Source organism: Myodes glareolus, chromosome 21 (genome assembly GCF_982192425.1).
Source record: "Myodes glareolus chromosome 21, mMyoGla1.1, whole genome shotgun sequence".
Classification (NCBI taxonomy): domain Eukaryota; kingdom Metazoa; phylum Chordata; class Mammalia; order Rodentia; family Cricetidae; genus Myodes; species Myodes glareolus.
In genome coordinates, this window is record NC_142046.1 from 53900732 (window position 1) to 53927657 (window position 26926).

Here is a 26926-nt window from a genome sequence, read left to right on the forward strand (position 1 = left end):
AACATGACATTAGCATGTGTTAACATCTCTAGGAATGGGTCTCACTATTTCAGTAATAATTTCTGGGACTAAGTCATCAGATTACTATATTTCAGTTTATCTATAAAACAAACAAGCAAAAAATGTGAAGTTCTTCAAAAGTAAATGAATTTAAGTGGTTTGCTGAATAAAAACATAAATAATGTTTAGCAAGCTGGCAGGATAGCTCAGTGGGTCAAGGTGCCTGCTAATAAGATTAAAACATCTGAGTTCAATCCCTGGGATCCACAAAATAGAGAGAGGGTGAGAACCAACTCCCACAAGTTTTTCTCTGACCTCTACACGGAGATTGTAGCAATGGTGCCCACACACATACAGGCACAGAGTAAATAAATAAATACTGTCTTACGACTCTGTATCTTGAGTTTGGGAAAGGAATCATGTAACCGATTTTTCTTTGGGCCACCAGCTCCCAAATAATGACACGGAGACTTACTAATTATGAAAACTTGGCCTTAGCTTAAAAGTTAAGCTGGTTGTTAACTAGCTCTTATGACTTAAATTAACCCGTTTCTACTCGTCTGAGTTCTGTTGCATATACTGCCCATCCTGCTTCCTCAGTGTCTCCTCACATGCCCAGATTTCTCTCCCACCTATGTCTCCTGTTCAGCTCCTTATTAAATGAATCTTCTTACAATGTAAAATATCCCACAACAGAATCTCACTATACACGTAAACTGATACAATTGCTGATTCTGTTTTGAATCTGTTGCTCAATGTCATTTGCTTTTGTTTGCCGGAGATGCCACCCAGCTACGTTTTGGTTTTGTAAGGGACTGAAAGTAAAGATGCTGATTAGGAACCCGCTCCTGTCCATTCAGCTTTGCGGTCACAGCGGCTGAGGGTACTTCAATAACACAAAATAAAATAAAAGCAATTGATCTACCCGGTCAAGACTGAATTAGCTGGGATGCAGTCATCAGAGACGGAGCCTAGAGCCGTGGTTCTCAACTTTCCTAATGCTGCGACCCTTTAAAACAGTTCCTCATGTTGTGGGGACCCCCAACCAGAAAATTATTTTGTTGTTATTTCATAACTGTAATTTTGCTATAATTATGAACAATAGTGCACATATCTGTGTTTTCTGTTGGTCTTGGATGGCCCATGTGAAAGGGATTGCTACCCACATGTTGAGAGCCTCTGTCCTAGAAAAAGGTAACCAGCCAACAGAATGATTTCCAAGGGTCTCTGTAAAACATGAACACCAGGGGCTGACTCTCTGCATACCAATGCCTGCTGTATCTAAGTCTGCTCATTTCCAATACTGGATAACGAATGTGAACACATTATGCCTAGTAGTGAAAAGAAAACTTGCTTTTAGGGCTGGCTTGCTGTTATGCCTAAGGCAAAGAAAGGCTAGATATAAGACTGTGTGATTCCTTATCAACAACAAAAAAAAATATAAAAAAATTGGCCACTAGGGAGCCTAAGGCAAGAGGGTTGTAATTTGAGGCCATCCTAGGCTACTTAGAGACACTTTGTCTTAAATAAACACAAAAAGTTACTCCCTTGGTAACAACCAATTTGCCTATCAACTAATAAATAGACAAATTATCGAGGTTTTCAGCTAAAAAAAGGAATAAAATATAAATATAGAGAACAGCATGGTGAACCTTAAAAATACTGTGTAAATATGACAAAAGGTCATGAGTCATATTACAAAGAGTCCAGAATAAGCAAGCCCATGGATACAGAGAGCTTAGGGTAAGCTGGAGCTGGTGGTGGCTCTGAGGAGTTTAATCGGCACACATTTCCTATTGGGATAATAAAAATATCCAGTCATTAAGCAGTGGCAATGGTTATACAGCCCTGGGAGTAAACTAAACATCACCAAATTTTACCCTTTAAAATGGTCAGCAGGGGGGCTGGAGAGATGGCTCAGAGGTTAAGAGCACTGCCTGCTCTTCCAAAGGTCCTGAGTTCAATTCCCAGCAACCACATGGTGGCTCACAACCATCTGTAATGAGGTCTGGTGCCCTCTTCTGGCCTTCAGGCATACATGCAGACAGAAAATTGTATACGTAATAAATAAATAAATATTTAAAAAAAAAAATGGTCAGCAGGGAGCTCGAGGCCAGTCTGATCTACAAAGAGAGTTCCAGGACAGCCAGAGCTATTACACAGAGAAACCCTGTCTTTAGGAAGGAAGGAAGGAAGGAAGGAAGGAAGGAAGGAAGGAAGGAAGGAAGGAAGGAAGGAAAAAAATATTTAGCAGGGTCACTTTCTTTTTTCCCACTTCCTTTTTACCTTCCTCTTCCTCCTCCCTTCCTTCCTTTCTCCTTCCTTCCTTCCTTCCTTCCTTCCTTCCTTCCTTCCTTTCTTTCTTTCTTTCTTTCTTTCTTTCTTTCTTTCTTTCTTTCTTTCTTTCTTCTTCTTGAGGCAAGTTCTCACTGTACAGCCTGGCTGGCCTCCAATATCCTCCTACGTCAGCCTCCCAGCTGCGGGGATTACAAACATCATCAGGTCCATGGAACTTCGGTTAAAAATGCTTCTTGTTGGTTGGAAAAAAAAAAAGTTAACCCTTGCTTTCATTCTCTTTTTCCTGGATGAGGTCATTTACACCCACAGCGTCTATTACCGTGTGGATTGGTGCTGTGTCCTGAACTCTGGGTCAATGTGCTCAATGTTCCAAGTTTCCTGAGGCCAGGCCTAGTTGAGGGCAGAGGGCAAACACAGTTACAGACAAGAAGCACAGACGTAGCTCCCTCTCAGAGGCCGGGGAGGAGACTTGAAAAAGAGTGGCCGAATAGCACTTAGGAATGGAGTTTTTATATCCTGGGTAATGAGCCAATTTGGTCCCACCCACATGTAAATTAGTCATTGAGTTAGGACTAATGGGGATTGGCTAATTTGAATATATATGTGGGAAATTCTGATTGGTTGATGGGTCAGAGGCCTGTCAACCTTGGCTTTCTTTTGTCCTTTGACCATTGGGCCATACAACTGTAAAAGAGAAGGGTATAAAGTTGTCCCGAGTGTCCTGATGAACAGAGCAGAGAAGGCTGGTTTTAAAGACAGTGGAGGGCAGAAACAAAACATTAGTTACTTTCCCTGGAAAGCTTAAAATAGAACAATTCCTTTGTCATGCCAGCTAACACAGGCTTGTGTGGGAACTTGACTATTCTTTCTTGTCTCTCCTGATTTCTCTGAGGTCAACTGGGCAGTGAGAAACTCTGGCATACTGTCCGACCCACTGTGCCTAGTGCAGACGGCCAGAATAAATGAGAGGACTAATACAGGCTTCATTTAAAGGAACCTTTAAGCAAAAAGAGCTCTGCCTTTCTTATTGTGAAAACCACCCCAACCGAAGACCGTTGGAGGAGCCCCCAAGCTTAGCGCAGGTTGCCAAGTCACTCATGCGCACTGTACCGCACCTCCTTTGCAACATCACTACTTGTCCTCGCCGCGCCCTCGAGACTTCATTTCACTCATGGAAAACCCCGCCGTGGCTTCTCTCAGCCACCGCGTCTTTCACCCTCGCGACCCTCAGGAGCGCTAATAGTCGTCAGTAGTAAGCAAATGAAAGCCCCTTCATGTTATATGGGCTTGCTCTACGGGGTCAGCAGTGTCCCGCACCCTAATGATGACGTCACTCACTGTGTTGGTCCCACAAAATGGGTTCCCTCACTGGTTAATCACAGTTGTCATTTTATCAATCGGATGGGTTTACAAAGAGTTTCTTCAAAGCCATTTGGACCTCATGAATCAATATGAGGCAAATGTGAACTGAGAAAGTCTTTCAGCCGTTTGTCTAAACCCTGGAGGAAAAAAATGTTGGCAGCACAGGACCAGGACCAAAGTAGTTCTGCATTTAAATTTTATATTCTTTCATCTAAAAACTGAAACCACATGATGTTAACTAGCTAGCTATACCTTTGAACTTCATAGGGTTTTTAAAATATTTATTTATTTTTAGCTTATGCATATGAGTATTCTGCTTGCATGTATGTTAGTGTACCATCTGCATGTACTTCCTGCAGAGACCAGAAGAGGATGTCAGGTCCCCTGGAGCTGGAGCTACAGCCGGTTGTGAGCCACCAAGTGGGTGATAGGAAACCAACCTGGGACCTCTGCAAGAGGGGTAAATGCTCTTATTGCCGAGCCATCTTTCCAGCCTCTTAAACCTCATGGCTTCTGATGGAAAGAAACTAGGGCGTAACATCAAAAGAGCCGGAAACTTTGGTCTGCTATAGTCGTAATAGTTACAGAAACTGATCAGTAACAGTGTTTTCTGTGCGCAGGATGGTGCTGGGCGCTTGATGCATACTGGCTCAGTCCTGGATAGAGATGAGACTCAGAGGCAGAGCTTCACTGAAGATACCCAGCAGCCAGCTTGTCCCAAGTCCATGTGACACCAGAGACAAAGGCACCTTCATTACCATCACCTGAGTTCTGGGGCAGAGGAGATACAGCTCCCCTAAGTCATCCTTCACATCTTGAGGAGTCTTTTTACGATTTTAGGGACTTTTCTTTATGCTGAACCAGGATGTGTGGCTTGGACACTGAAAAGAATTTCAGGACCAGGCAGTTTATGGAGCAGGGTTGGAACTTTCATTAAATAGACTTTAACCTAGGCTTAGGCACGAGGATTAGGAGAAAAGGCAGTGTGGGGTGGAGCTGGGGACGTTAGACTCCTCCAGTGTGAATAGGACTCCTCAAAGGAGAAGCTGGGCCCATTGTTATTACAATGATCTAATAAGGGATTTGATGTTGCTATCTTATTAACGAGTGGTTTCCGAGTGGATCTGATAAGATTAAAATCAATAAAGTCAGCGGCCAGCCCAATGGATTCTAAGGAAGCAGGTTATTTTACAGTAAACGGTTTGGGTGATAGCTATTTCCTCATAAATGTCTGTGAATGGAGGGGATATTAACCATATCAGCAGCCTTACAGTCTTCTGCTGGGTTTTGTTTCCCAGCTGGTGAGAGGCTTCAGTCAGACTCTGAGGTGAGGGGCACTTCTCCCTTTTTGTGCGCCCACAATTTTCTTGTATTTGTCCTGTCTCACTGTGACAAGCACAAGGCTTGTCCGCTGTCCCAGTTAATCCTCAAAGCCTCCCAGCAAAGAAGCTCAAATGCTATTCCTCATTTTACACAGAGGACATCGGGCTTATGCACATAAGTTGCCCAGTGTTACATAGCTTGCATATGCTGGGAACAGGGACACCTGGGCTCTACCACTTCGACAATGCTCCTAAGGAAGGATCTGAGCTAGGGTTTAGACAACTCACTAGCCCAGCAGCCGGGGATTTCCTAATGCCCTGGGAAGCCCTCTGAGAAATGAGACATTCTAGGATTAGAGAGTGTGTGTGTGTGTGTGTGTGTGTGTGTGAAAATACACGGTAGGCCTGGCAAATTTCATTCTAAAAGTAAAGCAGTGTTCAACACACACAGAACAAAACTTTTTAAAGAAACGGATGGATGAAACTATATCAAGGTCATAGGAATCAGGGCTGTGGTGGCTCCCACCTGTAGTCCTAACACTTGGAGGCTGAGGAAGCAGATTTGCTGTAGGTTCAAGGGCAGCATGGGATGCATAAAAGATCAGTCTAGCCTGGGCTGATACATCCTGTCTCAACCACCCAAAATGAAAGGTCAGAGGAACAAACCTGAAAAAGCTCCCGAATGCCCAAAGCTAGAATAATGGGAACAATAAAATGCCAATAGTAATGGGTTATAGCCCAAAGGATAAAGTAAATGTTCATCAGTAAATATTGATGTAAATGAATGATTGGGTAAATAAATAAATGAGTAGAAAGACAGAATGCTCCTGCAGATTATAAATTAGAAGGGATGAGAAGATCACCACTTGGCTGCCACTGTAACAACCACCGCGGACAAAATTCTAGTACTGATATCTGACATAATCATGGGACATGGATTATAACTGTGAACTAATAATGATCCGCTATTAACTGAGGTTCATATTTAATTCTGGTTTTCTTGGGTTTTCTCATTAGCTGGATCTGTCTACATGCCGACTCTTCCTTATCCACTCCCAGCTGCCTGCTTTCTCTAATTTCCTTCCAGGCTTTCAAAGACAAACAGAAAAAAAAAAAAATCCCAAGTCTGAAGTCTGATAATTGAGGGGCCTAAAAGGAGAGCAAATATATCCAACCATCAGACAGAAAGCAGTTGACAAGCGGCAGACATGGCCAGTAGCTTCCCCCGGCTGCTGTGGCTGCATATGTGACGTCCTCCCCAAGGCCTTGAATGTCGGGGCCTGGACCACAGCTAGGAACACTATTTTGGGAAATTCTGTAAACTTTCGGAGGTAGAACCTAGGAGGCGGAAGCAGGCCTCTGGAGCAGGTTCTTGGTGTATCTTGTTCCTAGATCCTTCTTGTCCTTTTTCTCTACTTGTCTGTGACAAAATGGAATATCTCTACATGCCTCATACCTGCCCTGGCACTCACTCTGTAGCCCAGGCTAGCTTCAGACCCACAGAGATCCACCCGCCTCTGCCTCCCTGAGTGCTGGGATTAAAGGTGTGCACCACTACCACCAAGCTATTTTTAATAATTTAATGTTTAGATTTATTTCATTTTCTGTGTATGGGTTGGTTTGTTGCATGTCTGAGCACATGTGAATGCCTGCCTGGTGCCTGAGGAAATCAGATGAGGACATCAAATCCCCTGGAACCAGAGTTATAGACAGTTGTGAGAAGACGTGGGTGCTGGGAATAGAGCCTGGATCCTCTGCAAGAGCAACCAGTGTTCTTTACTGACCAGTTCCAATTTTTAAAATCTGTCTCTCTCTCTCTCTCTCTCTCTCTCTCTCTCTCTCTCTCTCTCTCTGTGTGTGTATACATACATACATGTATATATTGTATTTATATATATAAACCCTTAGACAATATACACACATGAATATAAATACATACACACATATTGCTGTGAAGAGACACCATGACCATAGCAACACAACTCTTATAAGAAAAACATTTAATTGGGGTGACTGGCTTTCAGTTTCAGAGGTTCAGTTCTTTACCATCATGACGTGGAGCATGGCCACGGTGCAGGCAGATGCGGTGCTGGAGCTGAGAATGTTACAGCCTCCAGGCAACAGGAAGTTGACTGACACCCTGGGCAGTATCCTGAGCATAGGAAACCTCAAAGCCATGTCCACAGTGACACACTTCCTTCAACAAGGCCATACCCGCTCTAATAAGCCACACCTCCTAATAGTGCCACTCCCTATGAGATTACAGGGCCAGTTACATTCAAACCACCACATGTATACACAGCAGCTACGCTAAGGGTTCTGGTGCCTGTCTGAGGCCACGTCAGCACTCTTAAGGCAGTGGATCACCTCTAAAGCTCACTCTGACCCCTTAAAGTTTAGACCCCTGCTCAGGGCTGAGGCAGCAAAAGTAAACAGTCTGGTTCTGGCGGGTTCTTTTCTCTTTGGGAACTATGGTGCCGGTGTTTCTGACTTCTCTCTGGACAGGCTGATTGGAGCGTCCTCGTCCTGCGTTTAAGCATTTCCATTCTAAGATGATCGAACAGTTCCATTGTGCTCGCTAGGTCTTCAAAACTTGCAGCGGCTCAGACCTCTGGCTCCCAGCCAAGGGAGACTCCAGCTGCTGACTGACCCTGCCTGGAAAGTCAACTTGGAAGAGCCACAAATGTCCTAATCCTCTTCCAAACCACGCTAAGTAGGTTTATCCAGTGACCTGTAAAACCAAATTAGTAAAAGGGACACTTTAATTCCAGCTCGTTAGAGAGTTTCTAAAATCTTCAAGAAAGCCAACACAGCAGATTCTGTGCTGGGATTGGAATGGGGGAGGGGAGAGACACACCTCCCTCTTTCAGTCGCAAAATGTCCTTGCTTTTCAATGACTTTTCGATGGTCATTCTGCACACACACTTTTCTAGGGCTTGAATAGGATGTCAGCCCAACAAGGTCGAGTGATCCCCACCTCACCCCCACCACGCACTGGGCCCTGTCCAGCGGCGCTCTGGCCTGGCTGCAGGGCTCTTCTCAGAACATCTCGGTGGAGCTGACCTATTGCGCAACACCAGGAAACGGTCCATATGAAACCCTGGCTCGCGGAGTGTACATGTTCTGGTTTTTATTCTGCAGCTCTTTTATAAGACATGCTTTCCTTTCCCATAATGTCATCTGGAAGCAATTCCTCCCAACAGCTGGATCTACTTTCACAATTGGTAAACACGTAAAATGGAAGACTGTGGAAGATGCGGAGACTCGCAGCGGAGCTGCTTCCCCGCCCCGCTTGGCTCACGTTCTGAGGCTTATCTGGGGTCTCCGTACAAGCCTCATCAAAACCCAGAGTGTCTTCAAACAGGCAAGCCTCATCGCATTCCCTTCTTCAGAGGGTCAACATGTTCTCTGGGGGAGAAATTTTCTGAATGCCTTGCAGATAAAATTGATCAGACGCAGGCCAGATCGCCAGCTGCCAAGATCTGCAGGCTCCATGTGGAGGCCAGCCCAGCAGAATCTTCCCAGCATTCCCACACCTCCCTGCGGCCAGCATCTCAGGGTCCCCTGGGATATCTCCTCAAGAGCATGGCTTTCCGGTGCTGCTGCCACCAACGCCCATCCAGGGAGAACCAGAGCCAAAGAAGACTAAGTGGGTCATTAAAGAAGACCACCCCCTAAATGTGATCCTCAGGAACAAGCTTGCGTGCAGACTCAAGCTGGAGACCTGCCCGGTTCTGGAAAGACAGCCTAAGAGCACAGCTGTCCGCACGGGGTTGGCTCCCTCTCTCCTTTCTGCCCCCAGGGACCAGAGGTTCACTAGCATGGCTAATTCTGGTCCTGAGAATCCAGGGGCGCATGTCAACTGGAATACAGTATAGGGGACAAAGTTTAGGCTCTGTGCCTTCTACAGAAGAAACGACGTTCTTCTGGTGGAAGTTTCTAGCAGAAGTGGGGGTGGGGCGGGAGGGGGGCGCAAGCTGGGCACGTGGTCCACTTTCAGAGGGTACTTGGAAGAGGGTCTGTGAACATCTGCTTAGCTACTGAGAAGGTCACAACCCCAACTGGTCCCCTTCTGGGCTAGTGGAAGAGCTTTCCTTCTAAATCCACTCACCTTTTAGGCAACCAATTCTCTGCTCTGCAACCCCCCCCCCCACTCCATTCTGTGAAGGGTAACTTTATCAAATTGATGAAACCTACAATCACCTGGGAAGAGGGATTGCTCACGTTGGGTTGCCTGTTGGTATATCTACGGGGGTGGGGGTGTTAAACGAGTTCATAGAAGTACAAAGATTTGCGCCCTGAATGTGGGCAGCCACGTTTCACAGTCTGGATCCTAAACTGTATAATAGTGAAAAAAGCTAACTTAGAGGGCTGAAAAGATGCCTTCAGGGGTTAAGACTATATAGTACTCTTGAAGAGGACCAGAGTTCTGCTCCCAGCACCCAGCAGGTGGCTCACAACCAGCTGTAATTCCGGCTGCAAGGATTCAACTCCCTCTTCCATCTCCTGAGGGCACCTGTAAGCACATACCCAAACACGTATATGAAATTAAAAATAGTATGAATTTGTAGACATATGTGAAAGCACAGGCCTTTAATCTCAGCATGTGGCAAGCATATGTGGGAAGGTTTCTGTGGACTAGAGGCCAGGCTTGTCGATGTAGTTAGGTCCCCGTTGGCCAGTGTTACATAGCAAGATCCTATCTCACAAAAAAATAAATCTTAAGAAAAATAAATCTTAAAAAAGCCAGCCAGCTAAGCAGATAAGCATGAGTGTGTTGATTTCTCTCCGCTCTTCACTAATGTGACCCCGTTTTCCATTCCTGCAGCCTTGACGGCTGTGCTGAACCGTAGCCTGGAATTGTGAGCTAAAACTTTGTCAAGTTGTTTAGTCACAGCAAGAGAAGCGGAGCTAGGACAGAAGGGCCGTCCTTCCCATTGTCAAGGCTCCAGACTCACCAGAAAATCCTAAGGTAGGTGATTGCCCAGCTCCGCAGCCCAAACCACAAGCATGCTTCCTCCTGAGAAGCCACAGGGCCTCCACCTACACGGTGCGTTGGCTCAGCCTGTGGGGCTATCAGATGGCCGCACTCCATTCTGCCGCCTCTGACTTGATGGAAGTCCAGGAACAGAATCTACCTTCCAAGTTCTTTACCCAGATCTGTTGGTCTCTTGCCTGGACCTTGGAAATACAGGAGTTTTGAGTTCTATTCCAACGCTTACTCCCTCAGGCCTGGATGTTCTGATCTGGCTTTATGGGTTTCTGGGAGGAGCCTGGGAGGAACTTGGGGAGCATCACCAGAGCCCAGGGTAGAGGGTTGGGAGGGCAAGGGCAGGCCCCTTGCAAACTGAATGAGGCTCAAAGAACCAAAGGCAAAACAGTCAAATGCAAGGTAGAAACCTTTTTTGGATACTAATTTAAACCAACTAGGACAAGATATTTTGAGATGCTCAGGAAATTTTAGTTGGGACTGCATATTAAAAACATTTTGGCCGGGCAGTGGTAGCATATGCCTTTAATCGGGAGTCAGAGGCAGGCGGATCTCTGTGAGTTCAAGGCCAGCCTGGTCTACAGAGTGAGTGCCAGGGCAGTCTCCAAGGCTACACAGAGAAACCCTGTATTGAAAAAAAAAACTTTTTTGAAGCTAGGCATGGTGGCACAAGCCTTGAATCCCAGCATTCCAAAGGCAGAGGCAGGCGGATCTCTGAGTTCAAGTCCAACCTGGTTTACAAAGTGAGTTCTAGGACAGCCAGAGTACACAGAGAAACCCTGTTTCAAAAAACGAACAAACAAAGAGAATTTGAAATTATTAAGTTTGGTTTATGCAATAAGAGTATTATGATTATAGAAGAAAAAGTCTTCTGAAAGGCAGATGTGTAGGGGCTGGAGAGACAGTTCAGTGGTTAGGAGCTCTCGCTGCTCTCTCAGACGACCAGATTTTGGTTCCCAAAACCCATATTGGGTGCCTATAACCACTTGCAACAATGCCTGCTCCAGGGAACCCGACACCTTCTTTTGACTCTTACAAGGTACCTGTACATATGTGAACATACACACATAGAGACATGTGTACATACATAGATACAGTTTTAAAACAAAACATTTTGAAAAGAGTATATGTGAAAATATTTAACGCTGAGTTTCAGTGTCTGGGGTTTGTTTTTACATGCTTCAGGAAACAATAGCCAAGAATAAACATCAAGAAGATATGGTCTCAGTGGCTGGATCTCAGAATGCCTATAGGGGCTCCTTTGTAGGAGTCTCTCCGTGTTTATGTACTATGGAAATGTTTCTATAATAGAGTTTCAACTATAATCTCACCATAAACCCTCAAAGGAAACCAATGACACACCTGTCGCTAAGCGTCTGTGATAACAGAATTCTGCTCTTAGGTTTACGCCACGGAGTGACAACTGAGCTAAGTTTCCTCTGCTACAGACATACCCCCAGATCTCTGCACTGTCCCAGCCACACGCTGACTGCCACCTCCGTTTACTCTGAGGACCATCTTCCAGGGGCAGAGAGAAGCTGGAGACTTCTTCCAGGACCTCAGAGAAGGCTCCCGCTAGAAAAGCCAAGGCCAGGCCCGGCACACTTCCTCCCTCCCAGGCCTTGGCACCAACTCCCACTTCCATTCTAGCTTTTCCATGGCCTCGTCCAAAGGATCAACTTTCTTCTATCTCCAGGCTTCTCTCTGAAGCCTGCCTTCTGTTAGCAGATGTGCTTCGTGCTTGCTTTGGGGTTTTTGTTTGTTTGTTTGGTTGATTGGTTGGTTGGTTGGTTGGTTGGTTTTTGGTTTTTTAGGACACGGTTTCTCTGTGTAGTTTTTTGGAGCCTGTCCTGGGACTCCCTCTGTAGACCAGGCTGGCCTTGAACTCACAGAAATGTGCCTGTCTCTGCCTCCTGAGTGCTTGATGTCTGTTAGGTCTATGAACTAGTCATCAATGAACGAAGATTACAGATTCATATCTTCATAGACTGTTAGCGCACACTCAAAGGTCCAGACACAGTACACAGAAGAAGACTGGAGAAGATGAAGGAAGGAAATTCCACAGTCTGAGATGTTCGAAAGCCAAATCCAGCAACTTGGTGTGACAGTGAACTTGTAACTTCAACATTTGAAGGGCCGAGGCAGGAGGATCCTGACCGCACCAGGTTTCGTTTCTATTTTTTCTTAAGCCAAGTTTGTAAATGTTGAAACTATTGGCCAGGCCTAACTAGAATGCAAGTCCCTCGCAGGGACAAGTACACTTTGTCCATTGCTCAGTGTCTGAGCTAGGGACCGGACAGGGCATCTGCCCAGATTCTCTGGATGCATGTCCTGATGCAGTTAAGAATGTTCCATTCCACCCTGTATATCATTGCTGTGTTTTCCTTCAAGGCCACATTGGCTTTTTATGCAGAAATAAATTTCTTCTCTTAGGATACATACCTCTAGTAAATCATCTAATTTAGCTGATAAGTCAGCAGTTTGAAAACAAAATCCTAATTAGGTCATGAGAAACACCACGGCCCATACGATAGAAATATGCAATTGCTGGGTCCCCGGCAGCCTGAAAGCACTGGGTGGAAGGGAGGTAAGTTTTCTGCCCCAGAAATCTAGCCAAAGAACTCATTTGAGGATTGAAGCCTCAGGAAAAAGACCTAGGGAAGGAGGCCGAGAAGGGGAGGTCTTTTCTGGGGCCCAGACATTAGGAGTATTTAGATCTCACGTTAGAAGTTCTGATGGCGGCTGGGTTTGTGCTTTGGTTTGACCGGGTTCCTGCGAATTTGCTGATGGGAAGGTCAGAAGGTGGTCATTATTGAAGGGGATTCAGAGGCATTGGGGCCTACTCTTGGTTGAAGAGAGAACAAGTCCAACTCTTTTTCTTCCTTCTTCTTCTTGGTGTCAACTTCTAATAAAAATGTGCTGTTGTCAAATCAGACAGGGGACGGAGTCCGCATTTTACAACTCTGATAAAAGTGAAGTAAAAATCTTACCCTCTTAATCAAAGCCTGTGCCACCTGAGCTGGTTCCCCGGCTCATCCCTTGACGCTGGCGCCTCAAGCGCGGGTTAAGGGTTTGTTAAAGAAGATGGGTTTTGATTAAGTGTCACATTTAGTGTGAGGTGACATACTCTTTATCATTGCGAGGGAAGATGGGGCCACAGCAGTTTCATAGTTAGTTCCCAATGTGCATTAGGAGTCTAGGGGAGCGGGCATTTTTTCAGTTGCCCTTGACCTTTCAAGGACCCAATGAAGGCGTGTACATGAGTGTGCCGACATGTACACGTGTGTTTGGAGAGATGGCCAAAAGGCAGCTCCCTGGCCTGTGCTAATGGGTGGGTTTCCCTATTTGGGGTTTGATTTACCATTGGCACCTAAGGCTGTAGTGCTAAATTTGTCCTCATTTCTTGAAGTGCTAGGCAAAGGTCCGCGTGCCCTTCTCTCCTTTGAAATGCTACGGTTGCCACGGCTTAGATTTGAAGACAGAGAAGCAGAAGGGAACATTTCAGGTGTTCCGTACCGTTTCTGTCTCCGCTTTCAATGAGAGAAAGGAGACTGGATGGAGTCAGAGCCCCTTGCCTCTGAACCTGGGATGTGGAGCCTCTAGAACTGGATTCTGATGAACTCAGAGCAGTGGCCGCAGAGAGAATAAAGTACAGAAACACCCAAGGCTGGTCTAGAGTGTCCGTTCATGAGGCCAGGAGATAGGGATGATCACGCTCAAGGAAAATGTCTCCCGCTGAGTGGCAAGCCCATCTCCAGACCAAATTTCCTACGTCACTTACACTGTGTCTATGACCTGTTCAAAGCCCTCCGGCAATCCCCTCATTGCTCTGTGCTGAAAATCTGTCCTCCACCCTGGCACTATAATCCTGTTCTGGGCACTGCCAAATCCGACTGTCTTCTCACTGTCTCCCAAATGCCTGACTGCTAGCCTTGCCCAGGTTCCTCCCTGCCTGAAAAGCTGTGTTGTTTCTCGTCCCCATGGAGAGGGTTATTCACTTTCCTCAGGCTGGAGGGTACCAATCCTGTTTCAGGAAGGATCCAATGCCCACTTGTCATAACCTCAGCTCCTTTATTTAATGCAGAATCTGAACTGAGAGCCTGCTTAGGCACCTGGGATGGGACAGAGCAAAAGAGATCAGGATATCGCTTTCAAAGAGACCATCTGTAGCCCTGGGAGAGCCTGTCCCCGAACTGAAACAGAATTCAGAAGCAGGCTGGAATGCAGCTGAGCCTTGTCAGGGAAGGGGAGAGAGCAGGAGCTCAGCTAGCCTTGAGACAGAGGCAGGTCGCAGGTCAGGAACCTATTAACTCCAGGGGGTTCTAAAGCAAGCCCTTCAGACATCTGGGGAGGAAAGCGCTAAAGCTGCAACCTTTTTGACCCAGCAGTCCCAGGTGTCCAAAGGCATGGTGCCCTCTCCCCAATTTTCTGGTCCTTGGGGGGTGTGATGGCTCCCATAGGCTCATGTATTTGGATGCATGGTCCCCAGTTGGTGGACCTGTTTGGGAAGGATTAGGAGGTGTGGCCTTGCTGTAGAAGGTGTTAACTTGGGATGGGCTTTGAGGTTTTAAAAGCTCACTCTAGCCCAGTCTCTCTCTCTCTCTCTCTCTCTCTCTCTCTCTCTCTCTCTCTCTCTGTCTCTCTGTCTCTGTCTCTGTCTCTCTCTGTCTCTCTCTCTCTCTCTCTCTCTCTCTGTCTCTCTCTCTCTCTCTCTCTCCTGCCTGTGGATCAGAATGTAAGCTCCCAGCAACCACACCAGTCATGCCTTCCTGCCTGCCACCATGTTCCCTGCTGGTCACCGACTCTAACTCTCCGAAACCGTAAGCTCCCATAAAGTCTTTCTTTTAGAAGGCACCTCAGTTCTGCAGTTTCTTCACAGCAATAGGAAAGGAGCTAAGACAGGAGGGACAGACGTCCTCCTCTTGGATTTCTTCTCCCAGGAGCTATGCAGCTAACTGGGCTCTGGAAAAGAGTGTAGATTAGGAAAAGAAAAAGAAAAGCTTTGTTGTTGAATACTGAGTGCAAAGGTATATATAATATATGTGCATGTGTGTAGCTGTATATGATATCCCTACCCACCTATACCTCCCCCACACATACACCCACACCCACATACCTTCGCTTGCCTGACTCACCTCTCCCTGCTGCTAACCAGCATTTGCTTCTCACACGATGACCTCACCTGCTACTGTGACCTATCTCCCTGGACAGTTTCCCAGCCTTATTTCTCACTCCCACACCATCTAACCTAAAGGGCTGGCATTCCTGCTCCTTCCTTCCCACCAATAAGACCGTGGACAAGTTCTTTAGCCACTCAGGGTCTCAGCTGGCTCATCTGTAAAATGGGTTAGCAGAATGTGGTTCTGTGGTTCACTTCGGATAATCCATGCATAATACTGAGTACAGGGCTTAGCTCAACTATGAAGCATATATGTGCTTGGGGGAGTATTCTGACCCCTGGGTTTCACGCCCTGCTGCAAATGGCAAGCTTCCTCTTTCTGCTGGGAGTGCACCCTTCCGCACGTCTGCCCTCCCCATGCAGGGTGGTGTTTCCTGCAGTTCTGGTTTCTCCTTCTGACCCTACTTCCTCTTCTTAGTCACCCCCCATTTTTACCAGTTGCCACCACCCAATCTCTCACACCCAGTCACCTCCCCACCCCCCAAGCCTACTTTACCTCCCAGGATCCATTAGTCTGGCAGTCTTGGTGCCCTCCATGCATGGCATGCCAGCCTTCTTGACCACACCCCCTCCCATCTTTTTTCCTGATCCTGTACAATACTCCTTCAGTGCTCACAGGGCTCCAGAGGCCTCAGTGGATACCAACATCTGGGAAGATGCAAATTCTGCATACAGGATGGTGTTTGCACAGACCCTAAGCACATCCTTCCATATACTTTAAATCGTTTCTAAATCACTCGCCATCTAATGCAATGTAAACACCCTGCCAATAGTTGTTACATTGTATTTGAGGGAACTGTGACCAGGAAGAAGAAAATCTGCTTTTCATGTCAGTGTAGCCATAGGCCTAACAAGAAGGGCTAAAGAGTAACTGCAGATCTACAAAGCGGTGAACCCCTGCAACAGGGTGTCCCTACACAGTGCTGTAACCATGTGGGGTTCAGCTTCTTGTTTGGCACCTAGAAACCTCAAGTTTTGCATGTTTGGAACTTCTTTTCTGGGTGTTTGATTGGGGGGAGGTCAACCCCATCAAATCAGACCCCAAAGCCCCGGAAGTGCTATGTATCTCCTCCTCACACCATCCCATTCATCCTGTCCTTTATTGCTTTTACTGGTCCAAGCTTTCGAGCATCTGAGGCATTACCATTGTTCCCTAAGAAGTGGTCCCGGAGTAAGGACCTTTCGGCTGTCCCTACCCTCCGCGATATCCAGGTGTTCCTGGGCTCAGGGATCTCCCAGGGCAAAGAGGAAAGTAGTTTGACAAAAGCTGAAACAGGATTTAGGCTAGGAGGTGGGAGGAGAGAGGCTGGCCTAGCTCCGGGGCTCAGGGGCTGTCTCCAAACAGGGCTGGAGGAGCCCAGGTAGGATTGCAACAGCACCCCAGGAGAACTCCTACCCAGCCATCATTGCCTCAGGAACGGGCATCAGCATAACTTGGCTTGCAAGTTTTTCCAGGCTCAGCACTTACTTAGCCTCTCTCCCCTTGGAAGAGACATTAAAGGCACATCAATTCCATAACTTTCATCATTATATTGCTGATTCTGTGAGACTTCATATAACTTCACCTTTAAGATTTATTTGGTTACCAAAATAAGAATAACTAGCGATAAGTATTGACTATGACTTCTTTCTTTCCTTCTTTCCTTCCTTCTTTCTTTCTTTCTTTCTTTCTTTCTTTCCTTCCTTCCTTCCTTCCTTCCTTCCTTCCTTCCTTCCTTCCTTCCTTTCTTTAAGACAGGGTTTCTCTGTAGCTTTAGAGCCTGTCCTGGAACTAGCTCTTGTAGACCAGGCTGACCTCGAACTCACAGAGATCCTCCTGCCTCTGCCTCCCGAGTGCTGAGATTAAAGGTGTATGCCACCACTGCCTGCCTGACCTTGACTGTGGTTTCTTTCAAGGTCATATAGGTAAAAACACAAACATCAGCTTGCTGTTAAATGTAATGAAATGCTTACGTGCTCAAGCTAGTAAGTGAGGAGGTTCAGCTGAGCGCAGTGATCCAGCCTGGAGCCTGAGCCCTTGAAAGGTGAAGGCAGAAGGAGCAGAGGGGCTATCCTTGGCTATATAGTGATTCTGAGTCAACTTGGTCTACCGAGACCTTGTCTCAAAAACCAAGCAGAAACAAAATAAGGCTACTGATGGAGTTTACATTTTATAGCCACTGAAACAAATATACAGTGTCTTACTTAGGGTTTTTATTGCCATGAAGAAACACCATGGTCATGGCAACTCTTTTTTGTTGTTGTTGTTTGTTTGTTTGTTTATTTTTCGAGACAAGGTTTCTCTGTGTAACAGTACTGACTGTTCTAGAAATTTCTTTGTAGACTAGGCTGGCCTCAAACTGAGAAGCTCCTGTCTCTGCCTGCCAAGTGCTGGGATTAGAGGCATGTGCCAGACCACAGCAACTCTTAGACAGGAAAGCATTTAATTGGGGCTGACTTCCAGTTTAGGGATTTAGTCTCATGGCAGAAGACATGTCAGCACACAGGCAGACACGGTGCTGGACAAGCAGCTTAGCGCTCTCCAACCAGATATTCAGGCAACAGAAGAAAGAAATGAATCACTGGGACTGGCTTGAACATCTGAGACCTCAAAGCCCACCCCCAGTGACATACTTCCCCCAACAAAGCCACGCCTACTCCAGCAAGGCCACACCACCTAGCAACGCCCACGGGGGCCATTTTCATTCAAACCACCACACTCGGTAATTTCAGTTTTGCCTTGCGTTTGGGAGACAAGTCTCCTCCGAGCCCCATTTCAAGTGTTTCTGTGAGATCCTGGCGGATGTGTTGCCCTGTTCGGAAGCTGAGGTGCCTGAGCCTTAGGAGCTCTGCTTGTGTTAGGTCAGCTACAGGTCAGGTCATGTGAAAGGTGTTTAGGATGGAAAACTGGGAGGGTCCAGCGAAAATTAAAATTAAAGCAAGAAGGAATACAAATTGGTCTGAGGACACCAACTTTAATGTTAGCACATTAACGCTAAAGGTGTCAGAAAGAACCCCCAAGTGAAGGCGTCTGTGGGCCTTTCGGTGAATGGGCCAAAAAGTATTGAAATAAGGCCTATTGTTGGTTCTCGGCTGCTCGGAATAATCACACAGAAACTATATTTTTGGAGTTTTGTTTTCCTCCAACCTGCTTGGGACCTGCGCACGACATCGGGCGCCTTGGCCCCAGCAGTTTGATGATTTTCTGTCAGTCTTAAGGTTCCAAATAAGCAGCGTCTTTTTCTTTCAACCACTGAGATTTGCTGAGATTTACCAGGCTGTCCCAGCCCCGCCTGCGCCTGCGCAGACCTCATCAAAGCCGAAGGTCGCTCTTGGAGGAAGTGGCCTCTTTGCTAAGAGGAAAGCAAGAGAGAAGCAGCCAGAAGGATCTACCAAGACCGTCTGAAGTAAATGAAACTATTTTAAGACCTTTAAATGTAGAGCCACCTCTAACAGATTTACAGAAAGGCAAAGAATTGATCAAAAAAGAAATGATTACTAAGCTTCATTACGACCTTCTCCATTACCCCTATGAGTCATCTGGAAATAAAAAAGGAAAAATTGCTGGATTTGCTACCAACCGTTCTGAGCACATTACCTATCTTGAGCATAGCCCTTATGAGAAGCTTTCCAAAGAAGAACTGAAAAAGGCCCAAGATGTTGTGATGCACGAGATGGAAGTGGTAAAACAAGGAATGAGCCACGGAGAACTCTCCAGTGAAGCTTACAACCAGGTGTGGAAGGAATGCTACAATCAAGTCCTGTATCTTCCTGGTCAGAACCGCAACACAAGGGCTAATCTTGAATTAAAAAGGACAGAATTGGGGGGCTGGAGAGATAGCTCAGAGGTTAAGAACATTGCCTGTTCTTCCAAAGGTCCTGAGTTCAATTCCCAGCAACCACATGGTGGTTCACAACCATCTGTAATGAGGTCTGGTGCCCTCTTCTGGCCTTCAGGCGTACACGCAGAAAGAATATTGTATGCATGATAAATAAAGAAATAAATATTAAAAAAAGAATTGTCTTAAAAAAAAAAAGACAGAATTGAATCTCTTGAAAAGAGACCAGAGATAAACAGAGGTCATATGACAACAGAAGCCAAGAGGGCTGCAAAGATGGAAACGAAGGTGAAAATTTTGCTTGGTGGTTGGTTACCAGTCTCGTGCTATTGGGCTCATGAAACAGTTGAATGACTTATGGGACCAAATTGAACAGGCTCACCTGGAGCTACGCACTTTTGAAGAACTCGAGAAACATGAAGACCCTGCTGTTCCCCGAGGCTACAGGGTCTAAAGACGTGCAGCGGCCACAGGAATGAGAGAAAGAGCTTCAGCAGAGATACGCGGATTTGCTGATGGAGAACGAGACTTTCCAGGCAAAGTTCTGAAGCACAGCTGATGCTCTGCCGCAGAAGAACTGGTTGCTGGTTTCATACTCTGCAAGCCTGAAACTTCCATTTCTCTTCATTGACAAACTTATCCAGCACCTGTGCTTTCTCAGTTGTTTGCGTTCCGTGTTACAGACTTGGACTCCAGGATGATGAGGGTTCCAGTTATCCAGACACTTGTTCTTGGCCAGTGTCATATTTGCGAAACTTCGTAGTTAAAAAGCTTGACTTTAAACACTGCCTGTGAGTAAACCCTTGAACAAAAAGAACATGTGAAAAAGTGAAAAAAAAAGAAACTATTATCTAAATCACTGCTTAGCCCATTAGCTCTAGCTTCTTATTGGCTAACTCTTGCATCCAGCCGTCAAGCCACGGCTTTAATCCTATCCATATTGCTTACCAAATTAAAGACCCAAGGTCAGAAAAATAGAGAGAGAGACAGTAAAGAGAGATTCAAAGATGAAAAAAAAACCTCTAAATGGTTTACTGTGTGTTTACAAATATATGCAGGCTTGGGAGAGAAAAGAAAAAGGTTAAAAAGAAAGTAGTTGGATGTGGTAGCACACACCTTTAATCCCAGCACTTGGGAGCCAGAGACAGGCAGATCTCTGTGAGTTCAAGGACAGCCTGGTGTACAGAATGAGTTCCAAGATAAGATACACAGAAACCCTGTCTCAAAAAGCCAAAAATTAAAAATAAAAGAAATTGAGTTTAAAATAAAGCCATGTAAAGTGGAAAACACACAGAGAATCTGGATACTGTATGCTTTTATGCTCTCTTTGAATTGTTTGAATGCTGAGGAAGGAGCAACAGCTGCCAAAAGATATTTGTTTATAAATGTTGCTGTACTAATCCAAGATAGGTACTTTGAAAGTACCCTGTTTTCAAAATTGAAGTCAAAAGGTATGCTACTTTGGAGCAAAGGTTTTGCTTTTATTTCCACAGGAAATGAAAGGCTGTGCATTCATTCTGAGTTAAGAAAAATCAGGTTTGATCAAGGAAGACCACCTGAGAAATCTCTGGTAGGCCCAGATGTCTGAGTTCTACATCAAGAACAGATTCAAGACTGCTGCCTGAGATGATCAAGACTCACAGGATAATCCAGTCAGGACTTGATTATAATTCTAAATTTTCTTTAGGTCCCTATAAGATTATCAGCGCCCCCAACCAGCAGGAAGTAGCCTGGAATACTATACCCACATTCCCAAAAAAATGGACTATGGATATTTTCCTTTGTTTTTTTTTTTAAAAAAAAAAAAGAGGGGGAAGTTGTGTGGGAGAATTGTCTGTATTCTGTCAATTATGTTTTAAATATGTGCTGATTGGCCAGTAGCCAGGCAGGAAGTATAGGCGGGACAACCAGACAGGAAGTAGAGGCAGGTCTAGGAGAACAGAATTCTGGGAAGAAGGAAGCCCATTCCTCCGCAGTTATGAGCCCACCACAGAAGAAGCAAGATGTGACCTGCCCTGCTAAATAAGGTACTGAGCCACACGGCTAGCAAGAATAATGGGTTAATAATGGGCTATATAAGTTGTAAGAGTTAATAAGAAGCCTGAGATAATGGGCCAATCAGTTTAGAACTCATGTAGACCTCTGTGTGATTTCTTTGGGACCTAATGACTGTGGGAACCAGGCAGGACAGAAACCTCGGACAACACAGAGATAAGTTAGCAAGGCTCTTCCAGGGTGATTTGAACACATAGGCTGCCTTCCCATCATTCCTTTCCCCAAACTGGGTATCATTGTCTCAGCTGCATCCCCATCAAGGCATATAGGGTCTAGAGTAGCTCAGGACTGGTGGCTTTTGTGAGGACAGGGTTAGGGTAGTGCTGTCATGAGGGACAGGAGATAGATTTTGAAGTTTAGCAGAAACATGTCTTTTAAGTTGTGTGGTTGGGTGGCTGGAAGGAGATACGGAGACGGTGCTGCCTGGAGAGGAGGCAGGGAGGCAGTGTGTGAAGGAGCCCCCTGAACTGACAGGTGCTCTGCCAGGGGCCAGATGGTACTGAAAGGGATACTGGGCTCATGCAGTTACCCTCCCCCCATATCTTGCCTACTGACCCTGCCTTACCAACCACCAACTGTAACTCTGTGTCCCATCTCACTATTTCCTCAAGAGGTGGCAATTATGTCAACCCTGCAGAAAGAAGGGAGCCGGGCAGGCAGTTTGCTCCAAAATAATGCTGTTGCCATGAAGCCTGGAATGTGATATTAGGCAGCCAAAATGCAGGCAGCTGAGGGTGTGGGGACCCAGCATGATCAGAGGCTCTCCCTTTCTAGGATCTGATCTCTAAGCAGAAGGCATTTTTGAGGTTCACATACATGGATCACTCCTTTGCCAAAGTAACACGGGCTTCTTCGAAAGCCTGTCTAAAGAAAAATTAAAATTGAACTGTTAAGAGTATGGGCATGTACCGCTCTAGCAGAAACCTGAGGTTCTTTCCCCAGCATTAATATTGGGTGTCTCACAACAGCCAATCCCAGGAAACTGGATATCTTCTTCTGACCTCCCTGGGTGCCTGCGCTTTTGTTCACATGAACACCACATGCACACTTTAAAATAGAACAAAACCGTTAACAATTTTTGAAGAGCTTGAATGGCCAAGCCCACGGGCTGTGTTCACTGCATATCCATGCATGCGTGCTGACTTCGTAGAACGCAAGCTTGCCTCTCATATGCACTTTACCAGACATTCAGAAAAGTCTACTTCTCCTTAAGAAATGGACTTTCTCACAGTGAACACTTCTGAGTAAACAACACTCACCTCAAAACCAACATCGTCAGACCCCTGATGCCCTACCCAAGGTGCTCGCCATCCTGCCTTTCCACAGGACAGGCTGGTTTGTGAATTGGTGTCGTTAAAACTGTCATTTTCCTGGATTACTGGAGGAACCAACTGTTTGTCCACATCTTAGGGGATGAGTTACAGTTCCTCTTTCATCAATCATCATTTTAAGTTCTTTGTCCAGGAAATGGCTGGCTCTTAAGCAATCTCTTACTGTCAAATTTGGCTGAAGTGTGTTTACTTTCTTACAGACTCGCCTGACAATTCGATCTCTTCTGTTGCGCTTCTTTGCTGCAAAGTAACATGGTACCCCTCTAGGCAACACCTGGCGGGAGTCATTTCTCGATGACGGAGCTGAGCCTGAATAGACCCTGCTGTTCTTTCAGTGTCTATGAGAGTGACAGAAATAAGTCACCGAGCCCTTTTAAGAACAGAATTGACGCATTTCAGGAAAGCTTTTTTTTTTCCCTGCTAAGATAGCTTACGTGCAAAACGAAACAATCTACAGAGGTAGAATCTTGAAAAACCCTTTTTCAAATTGATTTACGTGATGAGTTTGACTGCTCTGCATGCGTGTGTTTTATGTATGTGTACCACAAGTGGACCTTATGCCAGAGAAGGTTGGAAGAGGGTGTCAGCTACTCTGGAGTTGCGGGTGCTGGAAACTGACTGAGCTGAGGTCTTCTGTTCATGTGTTGCTTTCATTGGTTAATGAATAAAGAAACTGCTTTGGGCCTGATAGGGCAGAACTTAGGTAGGTGGAGAAGACAGAACTGAATGCTGGAAAGAAGGGCAGAGAGAGAGAGATGCCATGGATCCGCGGCAAGAGGTAGATGTGCTGAAGCTTTTCTGGTAGGCTACGACCTCGTGGTGATACACAGATTGATAGAAATGGGTTAAACTAATATGTAAGAGTTAGCCAATAAGAAGTTAGAGCTAATGGCCAAGCAGTGTTTTAATTAATACAGTTTCTGTGTGGTTATTTCGGGTGTAAGATAGAAGGGCAGCTGGGACAGACATTAGCCATCTCCTTGCAAACATCTACCTTGTCCCCTTCAAGCAGCCTTATTTCAGCTCTTCCAAGGATTTGGCTTTATTAGACTTAGGACAGTCATATTTTTATTTTTTTTCCAAGGTTCCTCCAGACCCAGCCAGAGTCCTGGTTCCTTTCTCTGTGGGAGGCTGTTTGTGACCTGCCCCTGTGTCATCTTTAGAAAGCTCCCCTGTTGCCCACGTCCTCCATCTCCTCCTCACAATGGCACCGCTCTGTGTCCTTCAAAAGTCCACCAGCTTCAGGGGGAATTCTCACTTCTCCTCAGGATTTCCGAGGAGCCGAACCTCATCCTTGAGTCCACCGCAGAGATAGCGTGGTCGGCTGATTGGGAAAGCCAAGCTTGGAGCAACTGTGGGAAAGATGCTAATTCCAAGAGTAGCAAGAGAAGGCGCACGAGAACTGTCCCAGGAAAGTGGGGTGCACGTGAGTGAGGGCAGCTGCAGGCTGGAGCATGGTAAACTGAGTGTTAGGGAGGCCTGGCTTCAGGGAAAAGATTCTTGTTCCGTTACTAGCACGGTATTAAACCAGCAGTCCCAAGTGGGGGAGCGGACAGGACAGAGGGACAGGTGTGAGACAAGTTTAGTTTAGTTTCGCAGAGCACATTTGAGAACACAGGCACCCAGAGAGTGAGGAAGTCAAAGACGCTGATATTGCATTTCTACCCGGAACATACAGCTCTGTTCATGCTATGTGCATCCGTTCACAAGTATGCAACGGCCACGCAGTTTGCATGAGATGTGGATGTGGTCTCTGGGGTTAGTATCATGGTTCAAAAGGTGTCTCCATCCAGATGGGAGGGGTCCAGGCTCGTGGAAAAAAAAAACAAGCTAGACAATATTTAAAAAGTTCATTTTCCATGCTGATCACCTCTCTTGGGAAATGGTATGGGCTGTGGAAATCGGTGACCAGGAAGAATGTTTCTAAGGCAATCGGTTCCCTTTGAGACCTCAAGGATGAGAAGGTGCCAATCCAAGGAAATCTTGGACAAAATATTCTAGTTAAATAAAAGAGATTCAACAAAGGCCCTGGGGTAGAGCTCCAACACTTCAGGAACAGAAGAGAGCCACTGTGGTGTGGCCAAGGGGTCTGCTCATCTAGGGGGCATTCTGACCTGTTTGCCTGGCTGTCCCTGGAGCCATCCGGCCTTGGAACTTTGTCTTTGGTTCCTAGATACCCTGGGTTCTGCCTACATCTCTTTCTTCTTTCTTTTCAGATCAGCTACAACCAGAAGTGACATTAATAGACACAGAAGCCCACCTAGGGTTCGGAGAGGGAACTAGTACCAACTCAAGCTGCTGCAGAAACAGATCGGCGAGAAACCCTGGGGCCAGCCTGGCTCCTCTTTCCATGGTTATGGTTCTTAAGCACTTTGACCCATGAACCCCTTCAGAATTTGGACATGTGAAAATGATACACATACAACATTCCATATATAGCTTCAGAAGGGCTGGTGATGAAAGCTCTGCGTGATTCTCCTAGGGCTCTTCAGCAGCTCTTTTTAAACTAGCCTGTTGGGTTGGAGAGACGGCTCAGAGGTTAAGAGCACTGGCTTCTGGCTGCTCTTCAGAGGTCCTGAGTTCAATTCCCAGCAACCACTTGGTGACTCACAACCATCTGTAATGAGGTCTGGTGCCCTCTTCTGGTGAGTAGGCATATATGCAGACATAATACTATATATAATAAATAAACCTTAAAAAATGTTGACTAATCAACTATGAATTTATTTAAAAAAAAAACCTAGCCTGTTTTCTCAAAAGATGGAATAGAGATGCAAAATTCACCCTCTAAACAGGAATTAGTCTTCAGCCACCAGTTCTAATGTCTATCCTGTATTCAAGAGAGACACACCCATACAGGGCAAAACTAAACGTGCTGATGGGAAAGCATGTTGGCACAGCTCTTTCTTTGCAACACATGGATTGTCTTATCCCCTTGGCACGCTTTGCCCAGAGGCAGGGTTGACATTGCCCCATTTTATATATGGGGAAACTAAAGGGCAGAAGGCCAATCAGGTGCTGCAGTAATTGGGCCAGCTGGTCGCTGCCCTGGAATGAAAGCCTCCATCTTGTCATTCCCAGCTGCAGATTCCTCCAGAAGCCCCGGTCAGGGCTTCTCTGCTCCCTCTCTGCCCCATATTTACCCCCTGAGCCTGGTGACATCCCTGCAAAGGAGACTGTCCACACACTGGGGCCCATGTGGACCTCCAGTGGGAACGTAGATGTGGGGGCAAATATTTTCCAACGGGGGAGAGAAACACGAAGCTCGCCTCTAGAACCTAAGGTTGTGAAGATGAGGGGAACTTTCCAGAAGGACGTCTTCTAGATTGGTTGCATCTGGAGTCATTTCTTTTATCTTTTGAAGACAACGTTTCTCACCAAACGTCTGCAGAGACGATCCCCGAGGACTGCCACCTAGTGGCCAGCACCATTAGGATTGACACTCATTTTCCTTACTGTTCCACGGGGTCGCCTTACCCAGAAAACTGGGCCCATACTTCTTGTCGTTCACCCGGATAAACGCCAAGTGGATCAGAAATCCTGATGTGAATCATAAACCATAAAAATGTTAGGGGGAAACTTGGGAGGATTTATTAATATCCTGGGTGTGAGGGGAAGTAATGATTCAAACTGTGTGTAAGATACCTGCCATTCCAAGTTATAGCGGGGAACACGAGGCACACCCTCCCCAACGAGTACTAAGAATCCCTTAACCTGGGTTCTTTTCCTCCAAAGAGGAGATCAGATGAGAAGAAACCGGTTAGGCTGGTGGCGCCCACTCCTCACGTCGCCGTATTGGCAGAAGGTTTAAAAATAAATCTTATTATTGTGTCTCACAAAGGAAGACAGTCTGTTGGTCATGGTGATGTATACCTCAGTTCCCTCTAGAGACTCTGGGTTTGGACCCCAGAATCTTAGAGCACCTTAACAACACAAAAAGAGAGGGTTGAGGGAACACCATTAACTGTCACAGAGCATGAAATCCTGTCTGAACGCAACCTAACACTCAAATGAATCTTTTCTAATGAGAAGGATAACATCTAAGTGCAGTAAAAGAAAAACGTTGATAAATTCAACAACCTTGTTCAGAAATGATCACCTCTCAAGGACATTAAAAGGTTGTGAGGAAATTCTTGTAAAATTTATCGTGGGTACAGGTTTGGCTGTGATATTAGGGATCTGAGGAACATTTAAATATTGGAGAAAATGTCACAACTTGATAGGAAGTCAGGCAAAAGGTATAGATAGCTTACACCCACATAAAAAAAATGTTGCTAAATAGACTTTGAAAATGTGGAAATGTGTCAGCTTCCACTCACACTTTTGTAAAAGTCGATTAGAAGCACCCTAGTCTATCAACTCGCCAGGGTGCCAGAAGTTTGACAAGGCGCTCTGTTAGCATGGCTGCAGGGAAAGGGGCCTCTTCCTCTTCATGAGTGGGGACGAAAAGTGTTACAATCTCTGTGGAAGGAATTTGGAGATATTTAGTAAGACCACTACGGATTTACCTTTGACCCAGCGATCCCAACTCCAGGAATTTGCCCTGCAAGTGTGCGTCCCCAAAATAAAAC

General features: G+C 45.9%; 2 long non-coding RNA genes across 2 annotated transcripts; one reads left to right on the forward strand and one right to left on the reverse strand.

Annotated features, from left to right (window-relative positions):
* Window positions 1-6967: 6967 nt before the first annotated feature.
* LOC146890400 (uncharacterized) lies at window positions 6968-10204 on the reverse strand. The gene is made up of 2 exons (XR_014998736.2): window positions 9941-10204; window positions 6968-7713 (listed from the first exon to the last, which is right to left on the reverse strand). It is a non-coding gene; the product is annotated as an uncharacterized LOC146890400 (long non-coding RNA).
* Window positions 9644-12409, forward strand: LOC146890399 (uncharacterized). Its single transcript, XR_014998737.2, has 2 exons — window positions 9644-9954; window positions 11375-12409. It is a non-coding gene; the product is annotated as an uncharacterized LOC146890399 (long non-coding RNA).
* The last annotated feature ends 14517 nt before the right edge of the window (window positions 12410-26926 follow it).